The sequence below is a fragment of the Hippopotamus amphibius genome, chromosome 6 (assembly GCF_030028045.1).
Source record: "Hippopotamus amphibius kiboko isolate mHipAmp2 chromosome 6, mHipAmp2.hap2, whole genome shotgun sequence".
NCBI lineage: Eukaryota > Metazoa > Chordata > Mammalia > Artiodactyla > Hippopotamidae > Hippopotamus > Hippopotamus amphibius.
Genome location: NC_080191.1, coordinates 146797385 through 146816637, shown reverse-complemented (window position 1 = coordinate 146816637; position 19253 = coordinate 146797385). Strand labels below are relative to the sequence as shown.

At 44.6% G+C, this 19253-nt stretch overlaps 1 protein-coding gene across 4 annotated transcripts in view; it reads right to left on the bottom strand.

Moving 5' to 3' along the window:
• The window catches only part of GPR160 (G protein-coupled receptor 160), a 41077-nt gene extending 26393 nt beyond the window's left edge, over positions 1–14684 (bottom strand). For 2 of the 4 annotated variants that reach the window (XM_057737734.1, XM_057737733.1), the window contains exons 1-2: positions 14490–14684; positions 13636–13776 (exon numbers count right to left, since the gene is read on the bottom strand). The gene's annotated coding sequence lies outside the window, so the exon portion shown is untranslated. Of the gene's footprint in view, positions 1–12455; positions 12753–13635; positions 13777–14489 lie in introns of all 4 variants that reach the window. The other 2 variants (XM_057737735.1, XM_057737736.1) reach the window with 2 other exon arrangements.
• Positions 14685–19253: the final 4569 nt, after the last annotated feature.

Genomic DNA, 19253 nt, shown 5'->3' with positions numbered 1-19253 from the left:
AATGCAAAGGGCCAGAATAGTTGAAAAATTTTGAAAAACAACAAAGTTGAAGGGCTCACACTACCTGATTTCAAGACTGATAAATTACAGAACTGAAGACAGTGTGGTACTAGCTTAAGAACACACAAACAGAACAGAGTAGAGAGGTCCAACAGTCCACTCTATTTACAAGAAAGTACCAAGGCAATTCGATGGAGGAAAGGAAAGTCTTTTCAATAAATGGTGCTAGACCAAATGGATAACTGTATGAAAAAGAAGGAGCTCAATCCCATCTCACACCATACTCACAAATTAATTCAGGATTGATCACAGGCCTAAACATAAAAGCTAAGACTCTAAGGCATCTATAAAGAAAACAAAAAAGAAAATCTTTGCAATCTTGCAGGTAGGTAGAGAATTATTCAGCAAAACACAAAAGCACCAACAATAAAAGAAAAAATTATAAAGCAGACTCATTAAAATTAAAATCTTCTGCTTATAAGAAAATGAAAAAGCAAGAGACACACTGGGGGAGATTACTCACTATACATATATCTAACAATGGATCTGTGCTCAGACTACCAGACTATCTATCTACCTACCTACCTATAGTGCCTATAAATCAATACTAAAAAGACAAACAACGCAAAACAAAAATGGGCAAAATACTTGAAAAGACAGGTCAAAAGAAAAATGAACAAATGGTCAACAGCATATGGAAAGGTACTCAACATCATTAGTCATCAGGAAAAAGCTAATTAAAAGCACGTAGCCATATAATTTCACATCCATCAGGATGGCTAAAATTAAAAAGACCTAACCAAGTATTGGAAAAGACATACCTCTTGGAAAAGTCTGGCATTTAAATATACATCTATCCTATGATCCAGTACTTCCACTCCTAAGTATTTACCCAGGGGAAATTAAAATACACGTCCACAAAAAGACCTGTATGAACACCAAATGCTAGTGAGTACGTGGAGCGATAGGAACTCTCACTGCTAGTGGAAATACAAAATCGTACAGCAACTTAGGAAGACAGATTAGTTTGGCAGTTTCTTACAAAATTAAACATATTCTTTTTGTACTACCCAGCAATCGCCTTCCTTGGTATTTACCCACAGGAGTTTAAAACTTACGTCCACACAAAAACCTATACACAGTCTTTATAGCAGTTTTATTCGTAATTGCCAAAAGTTGGAAGCAACAAAGATGTCCTTCAGAAAGTGACTGGATAAACTGTGATTACTCAGCATTTAAAAAAAAAAAAGTTATCAAGCCATGAAAAGACATGGAGGAACCTTTAAAAATACATTTACCAAGTGAAAGAAGCCAAGCTGAAAAAGCTATATACTGTATGATTCCAACTACATGACATTTTGGAAAAGGCAAAACTATGGAGATAGTAAAAAGATGAGCAGTTGCCAAGGCTCAGAGGAGAGGAAGGGATGAACAGGTGGCGCACAAAGGATTTTTAGTATTACTCTGTACGATACTATAATGGTGAATACATGTCATTATACACTTGTCCAAACCCACAAAATGTACAACACCAGGAGAGAACTGAAGGTAAACTATGAACTTTGGGTGATTATGATGTGTCAATGTAGGTTCCACGATTGTAACAAATGTACCACTGATTGGGGATGTTGATGATAGGGGAGGCTATGCATATGTGGAGGCAGGAAATACATGGGAAATCTCTTTGGGAAACTGTACCTTTTGTTCAATTTTGTTGTGAGTCTAAAATTGCTCTAATAGATAAAGTCTATTAAAAAAAAAAGGCTTGTACACAGCTGGGAAATATTTCTTACTTATGTAATTAAAAGTGCAAACCATAGGGACTTCCCTGGTGGTCCAGTGGTAAAGAATTCATCCTGCAATACAGGGTAAGCAGATTTGATCCCTGGTTGGGGAACTAAGATCCTACGTGCCACGGGGAAACTAAGCCCACGTTCCACAACTACTGAGCTCTTGCGCCTCAATGACAGAGCCCGCAGGCCGCAAACTACAGAGCCCAAGCGCCCTGGAGCCCGCGTGCCACAACTGGAGAGAGAAAACCTGCCCTGACAACTAGAGAGAAGACCAAGTGCCACAATGAAGAAGAAGAGACCACATGCTGCAACTAAGACCCAACGCAGCCAAAAGAAAAGTGCAAACCATAAAAGAAATTGATATCTTAGATTTCACCAAATTTAAAACCTTTGTCTTTAAAAGATTTAACTAGATATTTCATCAAAGCAGATATATAAATGACTAATAATAATAAGCACATGGAAAGGTGCTAATCATCATTAGTCATTCGGGAAATGTAAATTTAAACTGTAATAAAGGAATTCCTTGGTGGTCCAGTGGTTAGGACTCTGAGCTTCCACTGCAGGGGGCACAGGTTCAGTCCTCTGGTCGGGGAACTAATCCTGCAAGCCCAGTGGTGTGGCCAAAAAAAAAAAAACCCACACAAGCTGTACTAAGATACCCTCATATAGCCATTAGAATGACTATAATAAAAAAACCTAACAATACAGGGACTTCCCTGGTGGTACAGTGGTTAAGAATCCACCTGCCAATGCAAGGCACACAGGTTCGAGCCCTGGTCCAGGAAGAACCCACATGCCAAGGAGCAACTAAGCCCGTGTGCCACAACTACTGAGCCTGCATGCTGCAGCTACTGAAGCCTGTGCACCTAGAGCCTGTTCTCCGCAACAAGAGAAGCCACAACACTGAGAAGCCCACGCACTGCAATGAAGAGCAGCTCCTGCTGGCGACAGCTAGAGAAAACCTGAGTGCAGCAATGAAGACCCAAAGCAGCCAATAAATAAATAAATAAATAAATGTAACCTAAACAAACAAACAAAACTAACAATATTGAGTGTTGGCAAGAATGTAGAGAAATCAGTACCATCATACGTTGTTAGATGTACATGTTGGTACATCTAACGTTGTACAGCCACTTTAGGAAAACAGTTTACCAGTTTCTTAAAAAGTTAAACATAAACTTACCATATAATCTGATAATTACACTCCTAAGAATCTACCCAAGAGAAATAAAAATACAGGCCCCCACACACCTGTACATGAATGTTCATAGAAACATTATTTATAACAGCCAAAAACCAGAAACAATTCAAATGTCCATCAACTAGTGAAGAAATAAACGAAATGTGGTACATCCATAAAACAATACTATTCAACAATACAAAGGAATAAACTACTGATACATACTGCAAGTGGATGAACTTCAAAAATATGCTAAGTGAAAGAAGCCAGACACAAAAAGCGTACATAGTCTAGGATTCCACTTATAGGAAATATCCAGAAAAGGCAAGAGACAGAAAGTAGGTCAGCGGATGCCTGGGCTTAGGAGTGGGGACTAAGCTGGCATGAGGGAACTTTGGGGGCGACAGAAATGTTCAAAAATTAGATTGTGGTGATGGCTGTACAAGCCTATAAAAATCATAGCATTGTACACTTACAGTGGGTGGATTTTATGGCATGTAAAGTGCACCTCAATAAAACTGTGTTTTTAAAAAAGGACTTGTAGGGACTTCCTTGGTGGCGCAGTGGTTAAGAATCTGCCTGCCAATGCAGGGGACACAGGTTCGAGCCCTGGTCCGGGAAGATCCCATGTGCCTTGGAGCAACTAAGCCTGTGTGCCACAACTACTGAGCCCGAGAGCCACAACTACTGAAGCCCGAGAGCCACAACTACTGAAGCCCATGTGCGTAGAGCCCATGCTCTGCAACAAGAGAAGCCACCACAATGAGAAGCCCATGCACAGCAAGGAAGAACAGCCCCCACTCACAAGGAAGAGTAGCCCCCACTGGCCACAACTAGAAAAGCCCACATGCAGCAATGAAGACCCAAAGCAGCCAAAGTAAATAAATAAATAAAATAAATAAATCTTCAAAAAAAAAAAAAAAGGACTTGTAAGAGAATGTTCATAGTAGTTTTCTTCATAAAAGCCCCAAACTGAAAACAACTCAAATGGTCTTCCAAGCAGAATGGATAAATTAAGGGTGGTATAATCAAAGAGTAGAATATTAGCTATTAATAAAAAAAGAACTACTGAAATACACAACACGCGTGAATCTCAAAGCATCATGTTGACAAAAGAAGCCACTTTTGTTTTCCTATTGTATACTGTATTCCATTCATAAAAGAGTCTGTTGTTTGCTGTGGACAAACTCGGAATCAACCACACTTCTTTCCAGAAACTATGGTATGTGTATGTCTATTTGGAAATCATAACATGTCAAATAGTTACTATAAATGAATGGCTAATGATTTAATATTCAGTTTAAAATGTTTTAATTATGTCATGTAATACACACAAATATATTTCATATCTGTATATGGATAACCTCACTCATTCTGTGCACATTCGTTCATTTACTCCAAACATATTTATAGAGCGCCAATAACATATTCCTGACATCCAAGTTCAAACTATGACTCAATCACAAATACAATGTTGATATTTCATTTTTTCTTTATGACAGAATCTGCGTGTACCTTTCAGAATACAGTTTATTTAACATGAGTTTCCTGGTCTGCTCCTGGGAGGAAAAAGTCTTAGGAACCTAACAGTCACAGATTTATGAAGCAAAAACAAGTTTGGCGCCAGTCAGGTCCAGCAGATTCAGGACTAGTAAGTGAAGTTGTCATTTCAGGCCTCTACTAACCCTGCATCCTGCCTGCTCCTGCCACTGGAAGGCAAGCTAAAACATGCAGACACACCCTGAAGGCAGCAGCTGCCTGGTCGGTGGCAGCTATTACAACTCAGGACTCAGGCCAGGAGGAAGAAATGCCACCATCACAGGTAACTTCGCTCCCACTCCCCAGTCCCCCGGGAGTCACACCTTAGAATTTGCTCTAAGCTGGGCCTCGCCGTGTGAGACGAAGTATAATGTGTGACCACTGCACCCCAGAGAACCTGTCTACAGACCACACCAGCCAGTGCCCGGCAGGGTCTATGTCGGTGTACTTCCTATCCTCCTGCTGCATTTTAAAGAGTGTTTAGAACGCTGGTGCCTTTTGATCCATTATCTCCAGGAATTCATCATAAGGAAATAATCAGAGAGCTGAAGGAAGTAATTACGGCCTGAGCAGCTCACTTCGGCATACAGAACACTCTCCCTCCCTAAAAGGAGAACAATTTAGATGCCTCACAATAGGGAAGCAGTCAAATGAATTATGACAGTCATAAGATGAGCTACTATCTGCAGCCATGAAAGATAAGCTCTTCAGAAAGATTAAAGAACTAGAAAATGCTAACAATACAAGTTAGATGACAGAATCGATATAAAAGCTGTATATATCAGGGTTTCTCACAGGGGGACATACTTGTAAAGGAATCCCCTCTACCTCTCAGAGATTTTGCAGAATCAGTGTTACTGAGGGGAGTCAGCTGTTATCCTCAGATAGTCTAATGGTAGAGGATGGGAGGTTGGAAACCAGTGGTACATACACTATTATTCCAATATTGGGTAAAGAGGAAAAATGTATGAATATATGCAGATCAGAGGTAATTAATGCCAGGCCACTCATGATGGGTAAGGTCATGGCCTTGTAGACCAATACTTCTCAAGCTTGAATGTGGATCTTGTTAAAAGAGGGATTCTGATTTGCTATGGCTGGGGTGGGCCTGAGATTCTGCACTTCTAACAAGCTCACAATGCTGCTGGTCCACGGGCCACACGTGTCAAAGCAAGGCTGTCGATGGCACCCATCCTGCAGGGGCGGATCCAAGCTCTGCTCACAGTGACTATTTCTGATTGGTGAGCACATGGGTGTGCGTTTTCTTTCTAGGCTCTTCCATGTTTACCAGATTTTCCACAATGAAAATTTATTGCTTTTGTAATCAGAAAAATAACTTTTTACCATTCAAAACCTTTGACTCACACCACTAACAATAAATGCTGGAGAGGATGTGGAGAAAAGGGAACCCTCCTACACTGTTGGTGGGAATGTAAATTGATACAGCCACTATGGAAAGCAGTATGGAGTTTTGTCAAAAAACTAAAAATAGAGTTGCCATGTGACCCAGCAATCTCACTCCTGGGCATATACCCAGACAAAACTATAATTAAAAAGGATACATGTACCCCAATGTTCACAGCAGCACTATTTACAATAGCCAAGACATGGAAGCAACCTAAATGTCCATCAACAGATGAATGGATAAAGAAGATGTGGTACACATATACAATGGAATACTACTCAGCCATAAAAAAGAATGAAATAATGCCATGCCATCTGCAGCAACATGGATGGATCTAGAGATTATCATATTAAATGAAGTAAATCAGACAAAGACAAATACCATGTGATATCACTTATATGTAGAATTTAAAATCTGACACAAATAAACTAATGTATGAAACAGAAACAGATTCACAGACTTAGAGGTTGCCAAGGTGGAGGAGAGAAGGGATTGGGATTTTGAGATTAGCAGGTGCAAACTTGTATATAGGATAGATAAACAACAAGGTCCTACTGTATAGCACAGGGAACTATATTCAAGTATCCTGTAATAAACCATAATGGAAAAGAATATGAAAAAGAATATGTATATAACTGAATCACTTTGCTGTACACCAGAAACTAATACAACATTGTAAATCAACTATACTTCAATAAAATTTTAAAAAATAAAATAAAAAATAAAACCTTTGACTTACTAATTATTTTTATAGATATCCATCCCAGGGAACTCCCTGGTGGTCCAATGGTTAGGACTCTGAACTTCCACTGAAGGGGGCCCAGGTTCCATTCCTGGTTGGGGAACTAAGATCCCACAAGCTGCAAGGTGTAGCCAAAAGAAAAAAAGAAAAGAAAAAGAAAAAAAAGAAATCCATCCCAAATAACGTGAAATGAAAATGAAAGGTAAAAATACCATCTCTAGTTACAACACTTCTGACACCAAATGTGTGGGTTTTTCCACATCAAGCAATTCTGACACTAATTACCCAGAGTTAGCACAGGGCTCACTCTTGTGGATTGAGGACTCAGTCTCCAAGACTGCTTTGCACTTCAGATGCCAGTGGAAAGTCCCAGGTTGTCACCTGTACTTCTACCAAGTGGCTATAAATCAGCGGTTCCCATGATCCCCTCCTCAGGTTCGATAATTTGCTTCAGTGGCTCACAGAACTCAGGGAAATACTTACAATTACCAGTTTATTATAAATGATACAACTCAGGAACAGCCAAATGGAAGAGATGCATAAGGCAAGGCATGGGGAATGGGCACACAGCTTCTATACCCTCTCTGGGCACACCACCCTCCCAGCCCCTTGACGGGTTCGCCAACTCAGAAGCTCTCCAAACCCCTTTGTTTAGGATTTTTATGGAGGTTCCATTACATAGGCACGACTGATTAAATCACTGGCCATGGGCGACTGAATTCAATTCTCCAGCCCCTCTCCCCTTCCCAGGGTGGGGAGGTGGGGGCTGAACGTTCCATCCCTCTAATCAAGTGGTTGCTTCCTCTGGCAAGCAGCCCCCAGTCGCTAAGAATCACCTCATTAGCATAAACTCAGGTAAGGTAGAAAGGCACTTATTATGAATAACAAAAGATACTCCACGCCTCAAGAGCTCAGGAACCAGGGCTGGAGTACAAATATATTTAGTATAGCCCAGAATCAAAGGGTTACGCACCGTCAACTCAGAATGATTCACAATATCGAAAAATGAGCAATCACTTATTTCTCTAATATTAAGAGAATGGCTAAAAATGGCTAAAACAGCATGCAATTATGACAAATAATAATAGTAAAGACATGGGAAAAATGCTGTGATAAATATTAATCACAGTATGACAACTCTGTTAAAATGCGAACATAAAACGCATGTTTATAAAATGTTAAAATTTATTTTAAAACATAAAGGCAAAACAAAACTGGAAGGAAATATGCCAAAATGATAATATCTTTGGATCCTTGGAGAGTGGGGCCACGTGACTTTCTTCCCTTCAACTTTCCAGAATAACGTAAAGTGGAAAGGCTGGAAGGCCCCTGTGCAGGACTAGCAGGCAGCAGAGGCCAGGACACCAACGGGAGACGGCAGGGGCCGTGGAGGGAAATCCCCCCCAGAGCAGTCAGAAGGGGGCAGCTCTGTGGGCTATGAGCTGCGGTGGGGAGGGCCATGGAGGCTGCTTAGTATCTCACTGGGACACCTGGCTGGGAGCGGAGGAGGAGAAAAGAAGGAGGAGGCAACAGTTCCATGAGGGTCTGGACTTGGGCAGGAGGAGGAAGGAGCCCAACAGCCCAGCACCCCTCCTCCTCTCTGAGCCCCGCCGGCACGTCCGTGAATAGGTCTGGGCAGGAGCTGTCAACTGGGCAACCTCTGCCTCGGCTGCTTGCAGGGCACTCTGGGGGGACTGGCTACCCCTCCACTCAGTCTTCTGGGGCATCAAGGGATGCTTTCAGCTTCCCGAGAACCTCAGCTCTCACTCTCCCCCTTCCCTCCCCAGATGTCACCACTCCCTATGATTCCTTAAGGCCATAAGGAGTACGAACTCAGGTTACCTTCTCTGATAAAGTAAAACGCACCCTTCTGTTCCCATTTCTGGGCTCACCTCCGGCCTGAACCTCAGTTCACTTGTGCACCTCTCCTGACAGAGAGCAAAAGGCAACAGAAACAAAGCAAACAAATAACCCTGCACCACTGGTCAAAAGATCGAATTAGATAGCCCTTTTAAAACTACAAAATGCTCTGTAAATACAGGTTAACAGCACCTCTGTTACTTCTCCAGGTTGAAAGTATCTCCAAGTTGAAAGTACCTGGTCTTTGATTTCACCACTAAAGGGCAAGCTGGACGCAGTACTTCACTGGGCCTGGGTCAGGATTTCGTAATATTTCTGTTAGCTCTTCGCGACATTCCTGTGAGGAGTGTGCGTCCCCAGCTGACAGAAGAGGCACCGGATAGGACTCAGGTGGCCGGGAGCCCTGCCGCCGAGGCAGAGGCGTCTGTCCCATCTGCCCAGCCTGCTCCTCCTCCATAAGGAGGCAGCCAGGGATCCATCTCCTTTCCAGAGTCAGAGCACATTTTAATCCCCTAACAACTGAGCCAAAGCAAAGCCCCCTGGTTCCCAGCCCTGTTCTTGTCATCAGTTCCAAAGCTGCTGCTCCACCAAACCCCTGTTGACATCTGTCATGGAGAGCACTTCCCTAAGGCCACAAGGCAGGCCAGGCTCCCTCTGAAAACAGGAAGGTCAGAGCCGGAAAGCATTTCTACCTTGCAGCCTGCCTTCTAAAATTCTGGGGAGTGGGGTGTGGGAGGGGGGTAACCCCCCAAATAAAGGCAAAAGCGAAGGAGGCAGGGCCCCAACAACAGCAATAGCCAACCTGAGGGGATCCTTATTCCACACCAGGCACTCCGCGGGCCCCTTCATCCTCACAGCCCACTGAGATAGGTGTTATTAGTACCTCCATTTCACACAGGAGAAAACTGAAGGGCAGAGAGGTTAAAAAAAAAATAATAAGTCAAGGTCACACAGCAAGGTGGTGGGAGAACCAGAATGACATCAGCGACCTGGCGAGAGTCCACACTCAGGGGCGCCGCACCTCCGCTCTGTTTGCTGTGGCCAGGAATCCACCCGCTCTCCTTGCCGGCCTCCTGTTTGACCAGGGAGTCGTAATCACCCACCTGAGAACACACCCACACACCTGCAGCCCAGAGCGCTCCAGAAAAGATCCCATCAACCCGCCAGCCTGAGGAAACCCCTCAGCATCTAACGTACTTCTTTCAACCACACAAGGCAGTCTGCCTGAAGCACCACCTTGTCCCATGTTTCTTCTCACACTGAGGCACGCACACACCTAGACAGATAGCTCCAGTGACAAAGGTCTCAAAACAACACCTGACGTGTCCTCAAAACCACACAAAGTTTCATCTGTACTTCCTCCTCACAACCTCTGCCGTACCCACCACATCCACACCCACACACCCACCCAACAGCCACAAATACTCAGAATTCAGGGGAAGGAAACAAAATTCTAAACAGAAGCTTCCACTGTGATGAAACTCCACGTACAGACAGAGGTGAGAACATCTATCCCATGACCCTTAAGTGAAAGTTTCAAGATGAGGAATCAGGCCACCCTTGGCCTTGTACCACAGAAACCTCTCAAAGGCTAGACTAGGGAGCCTCAGTTCCTCCTGCCTGCGGACCTTTCCGACAGGGCTATGCCTCAGGGGTGTGTAGGACAGACTCGTCACCAGCTGGAGAGGGGTGGGCAGAGGAGGGGGAGGGGAGTACCTTTGAGACCCCCTCAAGCAGAGAGCCAGCCTACAAGCTCAAGATCCCTCTGGATCCCAAAGTCAGGCTGCTTAAAGAGGTAGGGCTCCTTGGTAGCCCAAGCCCACAAGACACCCCGGGGAAGCGCCAGGTTGGACAAGACCCCTCTTCCCACTCACAAAGAGTCAGTGGTTTGGGATTTTGGAGGCGCTCCTTTTCTCTGCAGCGGCTTGCCCACACATGTACTCCATTTTTATTGTATTGCACAGAACTCTAAAGTTCTATGTAAATGAGTGACGCAGACAGGGTGTGAGAAAACTAATGCTGTACCTTGAATTTTCTGTTATAGAATCACTGCAGAGTAAACCCAAGAGTCTTCATTCTCTCAAAGGAATATGCTCTTTCCCTTTTTTCTTGGGACAAGAGCCCTCAAGCTCTCTTTGGTTATTCCATTTTGGGTAGATGCACACATAGGAAGACCTCTTACTATAAGAAACAATGGTGCAAGTGCGATGGTTCCCTGTCTTAAGGATGGGGACCACTGTAGGGAGTGGTGGAGACCAGCGGGAACCGGAGTACACTACCCTTCTCTAGAGAAAGGGCTGCTCCAGTACCGCCTTCAGGATTCTTGGGGGCAGAATATTTGAAATCTTCCAATTGTCAATGTTGGCTCAGTTTTGTTTTTTTTCCCCAAACTCTGCACTGGCCTGATAAAACATCTCTGTTGGTTGCATGTGGTACGTGCCTCCAGTTTGTAACCAAAGTAGTTGAGTGTGGCGAAAAGACAGCTTGCCTAAACTAACTAACCAACTCTTGGGTATGGCAGCTCTGCTGTCTGCTACAGTTTGGACCAGCACAGAGGCTGGAAATAACATAAACTCTCAGATCCAACAGGTCTGAATTTGAATCCTGGCTCTATTTTTTACCAGCTGCCAGACCTCAAGTGAACTACTAACCTCTCTTAGCTACAAATTCATCTGCAACATGGGTTAAAAATACCCAATTTAGAGAGCTTTGTGAGAATTAAAAACATGTGTGTGAAGACGACTTGACCTCTTAATGAATGTTAAATTTCCTTCCCCCATATCTCTAATGAAACCACCTGGCAAGGCTTCGCTTCTTTAGATTTTCAGTGTTCTCATCTGCTAAAAACTAAAATAATCCTCCAGCACCGCTGCTCCACCTCACGGGACAGGATGAAGTGATGTAGATGAGAGGAGAGTGCTTACAAATTAGAAGAGGATTATTGACTGGATTGCCAACACCCTTTCCTCTCATTTCTAGGCCAACAAAGCAGTATGTAATTTGCTTTTCTAATGTGTTTATACCCTTTCATAACGTGATGCAGGAAGAAGATGGTGTCACATTTGTGGTAATTCCTTAAAACGGCTATTAGCAATTCACTCTCCAGAGCCCAAATTCACCATTCTCTCACAGAGGAGAGCAAATATGAGGTCACTGCCTGGTCACTTAAGGGCCCGGCAAGTTTCTTTTCTCTCTCCATGCGCTTGTTTTAGAGAACTGAGGTAGAAAATAAAATCACTTCAGAGTTGCACATTTCTTTTATTCACACAAAGAAAACTGTCACAAGCCAAACAACTTCACTTGCATACCATCATGAGTTCACTATGATATCTTCCAACAGTGAGGGGATTTTGGTTGGTTCTCTCATTTTCCCATGCGCTATGAGGAAACTGGGACATGCTTTGGCATTTCTTCAACGGAATCTGACTTAAAGCATCTTTACAACTTCTTTTATCCTAGTGAATCTACATGGGCAAGGTCTAGGCTGAGGGGATTCATTTCACACTTCAACTTACAGCGATCACGGATATAATTTACTTGGCTTGTTTTCTCTTAAAAGCAAGGAGGGGTAAAAATCAGTTCCATGAAAGCTACTAAGAAATATGGGTTTATCTTACAGGATGAACTTTAATAGCTCCCTTGTACGATCATCACTTTTCCAAATTACTGATCAGGCATGATAGAATGAGTAGGAATTATACGATAAATCCAGAGGGGGAAAATAAATAAGTTGGGGGAATATATAGATATTACTTCCCACATCACGCCTCTTGAAAACAGGGTTCTCGGAAAACAATGCACAGAAATTTTAGGAGTCGGTTCTTTGCTAAATATTTACACTGCATGATACCTGAAGCAAACAAGGTAAGAACAGGAAAAAAACCACATACACAGATAAGATCTCTTTCAGGTAATAAGTAGATCTCCACTCACCTTGTGATTCGTTTTCATAATGTTGACTTTGTATTGATGTATATAGTGCTTCCACAAGTGGACACAAATCCTATGTGTGTTCACTACTCTGAGCTCTGTTTTTTGATGAGTATAACTTGGAAAGGATGTGGGCAGTTCAGAAAAATTGCTAACACATTTTACACAACTTGTCTGTTTAGAGAAAACTCAACCACCAGGCTCGCTAATATCCTTTGTATAAAAAAAAGCTGACCCAGCATCCACCTGCATCAACTTGATCCTCTCAGCTTTGTCACACTCAGCAAATGCTCTATGCCTCTGCAACAAAATAAAGTGACAGGAGGGAGAAAAAGACTTGTCATGAGTCTGGAGAGGCAGCCTTTATACCCAGTTAACAAAGAGTGAGGATCTGTGGAAGGCTTTGAATCTAGAATCATTAATGTTACCTTCCAAATCTATCTTCTGAAAAAAAGCTCCACAGGTGGTGTTACATTTAAAGGAAAATGCCAAACATACAAAAGTAGAGTCAAGAGTACAAGGCAGTCCATACCCCCATACCCTTCATCCAGCTTCAACTATTCATGGCCAATCTCCCTTCATCTTGTTCCCCCTCACTTATTCACTAGCAACCCTCCTCAAAACTGGATTATTTTGGAGCAAATCCTCAACTTATGTTTCAAGTTCAGAATGTACTTCTAACATAGTTTTTTAAAAAATTGTAATCATGATACCATTACCAAAAGTAACTAAACACTAATATTCTTAATACTATAAAATAACCAGTACAAATTTCCTCTATTGGCACAATTTTTAAAAAGCTATTTTCATCAAATCAGAACCCAACCAAGGTTTACACATCGCATGGCCGCCTTCTGTCTCTGAAACAGTTTTTAAACCACAGGTTCACCGGTCCCTATAATTCTCATAGCAGCCAGGCTGATCCTCACCTGCAATTCCCAATAATTCTATTCTAGAGGTACCAAAAAGAAACTCGTCTTAGAGGCTGTCAAGAAAAAAATGTATATTTTAATTAGTCGTTTTATAATTAATGAAGATTAAAAATAATCTGAAAAGCACAAGTGAAATGATTTCACCTGAAGCAATGAACAATTCTGAGATCCAAACACTCAAGTGTCCTTTGCAATTCTGATCTGTGTGGGTTTATCTCTGGGGCTTAAGCAACAACCGCCCCCGGCCTTACCCGAGTCATTTGCACAAGCGAAGCAATGGGGCGAAGCAAGCGCGTTTCCTCCCAGCTGGACCTTCCTCCGCAAGCCAGGTTCTCGCGGTCGCCTCCGGAATGCGGGGAGGGGCGGGCCCTGCTGCCACCTCCCGAGGCCACCTGCCCAGGTGAGAAAAGGAGCTTCCCTGAGCCAACAAATTCCAGAGGGCGGTCCCAGGTTATTTCGAGAGAATTTGGAGCCATCCAGGCTGGTCACGGAGGAAGCAACCAGGACGCCACGGTCTCCGAGAACAAACAGCCAGAAAAGCCCTCGGGCTTCATCCCAATGCCCGCGCTCGCGGGAGCACAGTCCCCAAAGCCCGAGGGCCAAGAGAGGGGACGCAGAGTCCGCCCCAACGAATACACGAGCGTGTGTGTCCGTGCCTATACGCCCACCTCGGTGTGACAGGAAGGAAAGTTACACACACTGTTTCTAAAACATCACCTGTCGTATAAGGTTCCATAGCTCTCTCCCCTGGAGAGGGTGTGCGAGAGTCTGGGGTGTGAGTACGCCCCCAACCCAGGCCACCGGTCCCGTCCCCGCACCCCACCCCCCGGGCTCCACACCCGGACAGACCCCAGGCGCGAAGGCTACGATCGCCCCCAGCCGGAGCGGCCAGGCTCGGGCGTCCTTGGCTTTCAGCCCAGGGCTCCCACCCGCTCCGGGATCTCCTCATAGAGAACCGCAGCCTCAAGTCCCTGGTTGGAAATTCCTCTCTCTCCCCGCAGCGCAGGGCGCCGCCGGGGAAGCGGAGAGCGGCGCGGTGCCCTCGGCCCCCCGGAGCCCCGGGTGGGGAAGCAGGGGCGAGCCGCAGCCGGGTCCCGCAGCTCACCCGAGGCGCGGCGGCCCCCGGCTCCCGGCTCCCGGCTCGCGCTCCGCGTCCACAGAGCTGGGCGCCCGCCCAGAGCCGTTGCGAGGTCACCGCCCGGGCAGCTGCCGCGCCCGGCCCGCTGCCGCGCCCGGCCCCAGGTGACCGGGGACGGGCGGGGTCGGCGCGCACGACCTGTGGGGCCCCGCAGCGGCCCCGCGCGCGGCGACCAGGAAGTGCGGCCGCAGTCCCTTGAGCGCGCAAGCCCCGTCGCGACCCCGGCGGCAGCCGGGCCGGAGGGCGCCGCCTGCGGGCGGGGCGGCGAGAGGCGTCCGAGGCCGCCACCCAGACCCCAGCAGAGGGGCTGGGGTAGGGGCTGGGGTAGGGGCTGGGGTCGAGGCTGGCACAGGGCACGCCCCGAGGGTGTGGGGTTGGAAGGTGAGACCCCTTCTTGCGTACCGGGCCTTCAGATCCCTCCACCTCCTCCCCGGCCCAAGGAGCTCCCATCTCCTTAGCGGGGTGGGCAGGGGGCCATTGTCAATTTCCTCCAGAGGAGGGTATACACAGAGTGACAGAACTTGATATGAACAACCGCCTGTAATGCACTATGAATTCACATGTTAAAATAAAAATCTGAAAATTGCATATTTGCAAATAGCACACTTCTACTGCATTGCCTTTTTTTTTTTTTTGCATCAACATTACTAATTTGTTATACTTATTCAACAAATATTTGTTGAGCACCTACGACTTGCCAATCATTTAAACATTTAAAATACAGCACAGAGAATTCCCTGGTGATCCAGTAGTTAGGACTCTGCCCTTCTGTTGCAGGGGGCACGGGTTTGATCCCTGGTGGGGGAACTAAGTGCCACATGCCTGGCGGTGCAGCAAAAAACAAAAAACAAAAAAAAAAAACAAACCCAAAAAACAAACAAAAACCAACCAAACAAAAAAAAACCCCATAGCACAATTTCCTCCTCCTCCTTTTCCTGAAGAGCCTTGAACAAGGGGAGGGGCCTGGGCCTTTCTTAACCTCCCAGAAAGACTTTACTGGTCTTGCAAGGAAATTAGCAACTGCCCGCCCAAAGGTGCAGTAAGAACTGAACCATGATAGAAATAATGTGGGCTGCTAGATGGCCTGAGGAGCAGCTTGACCCAACCTGGGGAGGTCAGAGAGGAATTTCTGGCGAAGGGGCAGGTGTGCAGAGTCCTGAAGGACTACAGGATTCACCAGGATGTGAAGTGTTTCAGCCAAGATTCCACTGTAAGGAAAGCCAGCTGGCCAGAGAGTGCGTGTTCTGACAGAGGAATAGCAAGTGAGTCAATATAGCTGAGAAGAAGAGGATGTGAATTGAGGTAGAGCAGGGGGTGTGGGGGCCAGATCATGCTCCTATCAAAAATAACACCTGCCATCTATGCAGTGTATGGTATAAAAAACAGGAACTGGACATGCATCACTTCAAACTACATGGTAGGGTTATTACTCCCCTTTAAAGAAAAGAAAAATGAGGACTAGGAAGGTGAGGTGTCTTGCTAGTGACAGGGTTGGGAGGAGGTGGCTCTGAGGAGCTAGCCTGCACTCTTAATGACCCTTCCCAGGCCAATCCAGGAGGCTGAAAGAACTCTCTTCAGATGTTCTCAGCATCCTCAGGTGCCCACAGCTGTTTCTCCACTCCAAAGCCTGTGTCAACAACTGCCCTCACACCGCTCCTGTCTAGAACAGTTTCCAGAGCACATAGCTGTGCACACCAGACTCTTTCCCAAGGGGAATTCACTTTCAGGGGCTGGTGGAGGGGCTGTGGAAGAGCCCTTTCTTGTTGCCTAATAGCCATTCTCTCCTTCCTCCATAATAATAGAATTAAAGCTGAGCCCAAGCCTGCTTAGAACAAAGACTACATTTCCCTTCCTCTCTTGCAGCAAAATACATCCACAGTGGTGCCCACAGCCCCTAGAATCCACTTGATCCAGTAGTACTTTGAGGCAGCTTTGTTGCCACCAACATCTTTGATCTGTTAGATATTTTTCATGGGGCAGACACTGCTTACTGTCTGCTTAACATCCATGCACCCTTCTTCCTTTCTAAGAGAGCTCAGATTTTGTTCCAGGACACAACGCATGGAGCTGGAAGGCCTTGTGTGGCAGTCACATGACTCGATTCCAGGTCAATGAGGTGGAGCAGGAAGTTGCCTAGAGAGTCCTGAGAAGGCTTTTGCTTTCCTGAAGCAGACAGCACCACTCTTCTCCTTTTTTATCCTGGCTGTGAGATTGCTGTGAGCTTGGCGCGTGAGCAACAGTTTTATGACCACAGAACAACACACAAGAGAAAAGGAGGAGCAGCACCTACTGCAGACTGCTGAGCTCCAGACTTATTATTACATGAGAAAAAATGGACAGCACCTCTTTTCTCCTTCTGTTTTATCCTGGCTGTGAGATTGCTGTGAGCTTGGAGCGTGAGCAACAGTTTTATGACCACAGAACAACACACAAGAGAAAAGGAGGAGCAGCACCTACGGCAGACTGCCGAGCTCCAGACTTATTATTACATGAGAAAAATAATCCCCTTACTTGCTTAAAGCACTCTTGGTTAAGGTTTGTTGCAAGCAATTGAATGCAATCCTAATGGATACGCTATTCTTTCCAGAGAAACACCTCAAAAATCAATCTAGCCAACCCTACTTAATACAGTGTGACAGCAGAAAGAGAGTTGGATTTGGCATGAGACAATCTATGAATTTCAGCTCTTCCATTTATTTAGCTAATGACCTTGGGCAATTTTGTAAAATTAGATTACATATTGTAAAATTAGAAATTGTCATAAAAATACAAGGCACAGTGCTTCCTGCCATATGGTGACTGATTAATAAATGATCAGTTTAGAGCCTCCACCAAATGGATGCCAAGCCAATATGTAGAATTGGAATCATATATCCACTTACCAGTCTCACCCTTTAGACAAATCTTTTGTCTATTCAGATCTTAGATGCTTTGTAATAGCAAAGTCAGTCTTAGAGTTTCAGTAAAAACCAGCCCTTGCCTAGCGTTGTGTTTCCAATCTCGTAGACAATATATGCTCTACCAAAGTTTTTAAAAGAAAAAGAATAGAAGCAGAGACTTTGTAGTGACCAGCCATGAATTACTGGTACACTAGTTTAGCAGGTATACATGTATATTTCTGTTTGACTCTCTTTTTTTAAATAAGAAACTCTAATTTCAGTGCTTCTAGGTTTGTATTTTTAGTTATCAAACAAGATGTTTTAATGGTCCAAAAAATATGCTTTTGTTGAAACTACAACATATCCCTTTATGCTGAAATTGAATAACATTAAAAATTAGTATTATTCACTTTGGCTTTTAATTTAAAAAAATAATACATTCTTTCAATCACTACAGAAGTTTTTAAGTTAAAAAAAAGATGTACCATAATTTATTTAACTTGCCTTCTATTAATGGACATTTAGGTTATCTCTAGTTTATCTCAGTTACAAACTACATTGCCTTGAACATCTTTGTCCCTACACTTTTGCCCATTTGTGTAATCTGACCACATCTCCCCACTTCACTGCTTCCTCCCCAGGTCCAAGCCACCATCCATCTCTTGACTGGATTATTGGAATAGCCTCATGAATGGCTCCCTGTTTTTGTCCTTGTCCTCCTTCAACCCATCTGCAACGCAGCAGCTGGAATAATCTTTTTTTTTTTTTTTCTTTTTTTCTGCCTGCACTGCACAACTTTCGGGATCTTGGTTCCCCGACCAGGTATTGAACGTGGACCCACAGCAGTGAAAGCACCAAGTCCTAACCACTGGACCCCCAGGAAATTCCCTGGAATAGTCATTTTAGAAGGTAGGTCAGATATTGTTCCTCTCTGGTCAAACTTCTCAGGGGCTTCCCTCTCATTCAGAGTCAAAGTCAAAGTCCTTACAATGGCCTATAGAGCTACACTGTCAGCCCCCACTGCCATTACCTCTCTGCACCATCTCCTTCCAGACTCCCATCTCTGCTCCAGCCAGAGCAGGAGCTTCCTTGGTGGCTTGTTCATTTGTTTGTTTTAATATGCCAAGTAGACGTCTGCCTCAGCGCCTTTACACTTGCTATCTCTTTTTGGAACTCTCTTCCAGATAACACAGGACTTAATCCTTTACCTTTTTCAGGTCTTTACTTATTTTTGTTTTTAGTGGTTAACATTTATGGAGAGGTTAATATGGCCAGGCATCTGGTCCTAAGTGTTTTTACCCTATTACTTCATTTAATTGTTACAACCACCCTAAATTTTATGATCCCCATTTTATAGATGAGGAACCTGAGGCACAGAGAGATGAAAGAAGTTGCTCAAGACACACAGCTTGTAAAGAACAGAACCAGGATTTGAGTACTCAGAGCCACTACACTTTACCATACTTGTGGTAAACGGAGAACCTCTTACGAACGGCTGACGTCCTTTCTACCGAGAACCTTGCTTGAGATCTGAAGAGCTGGGATTTCCCTCGTGGCGCAGTGGTTAAGAATCCACCTGTCAAAGCAGAAGACACAGGATCGATCCCTGATCCAGGAAGATCCCACATGCCAGGGAGCAACTAAGCCCGTGCTCTGCTCGCAAAGCCTGCGTGCCTAGAGCCTGTGCTCTACCACAAGATGAAGCCGCTGTAATGAGAAGACTGTCCACTGCAATGAATAGTAGCCCCCACTCACTGCAACTAGAGAAAGCCTGTGCGTAGCAACAAAGACCCAATGCAGCCAATAAATAAATAAATTTATTAAAGAAAAAAAAGATCTGAAGCGCCACATT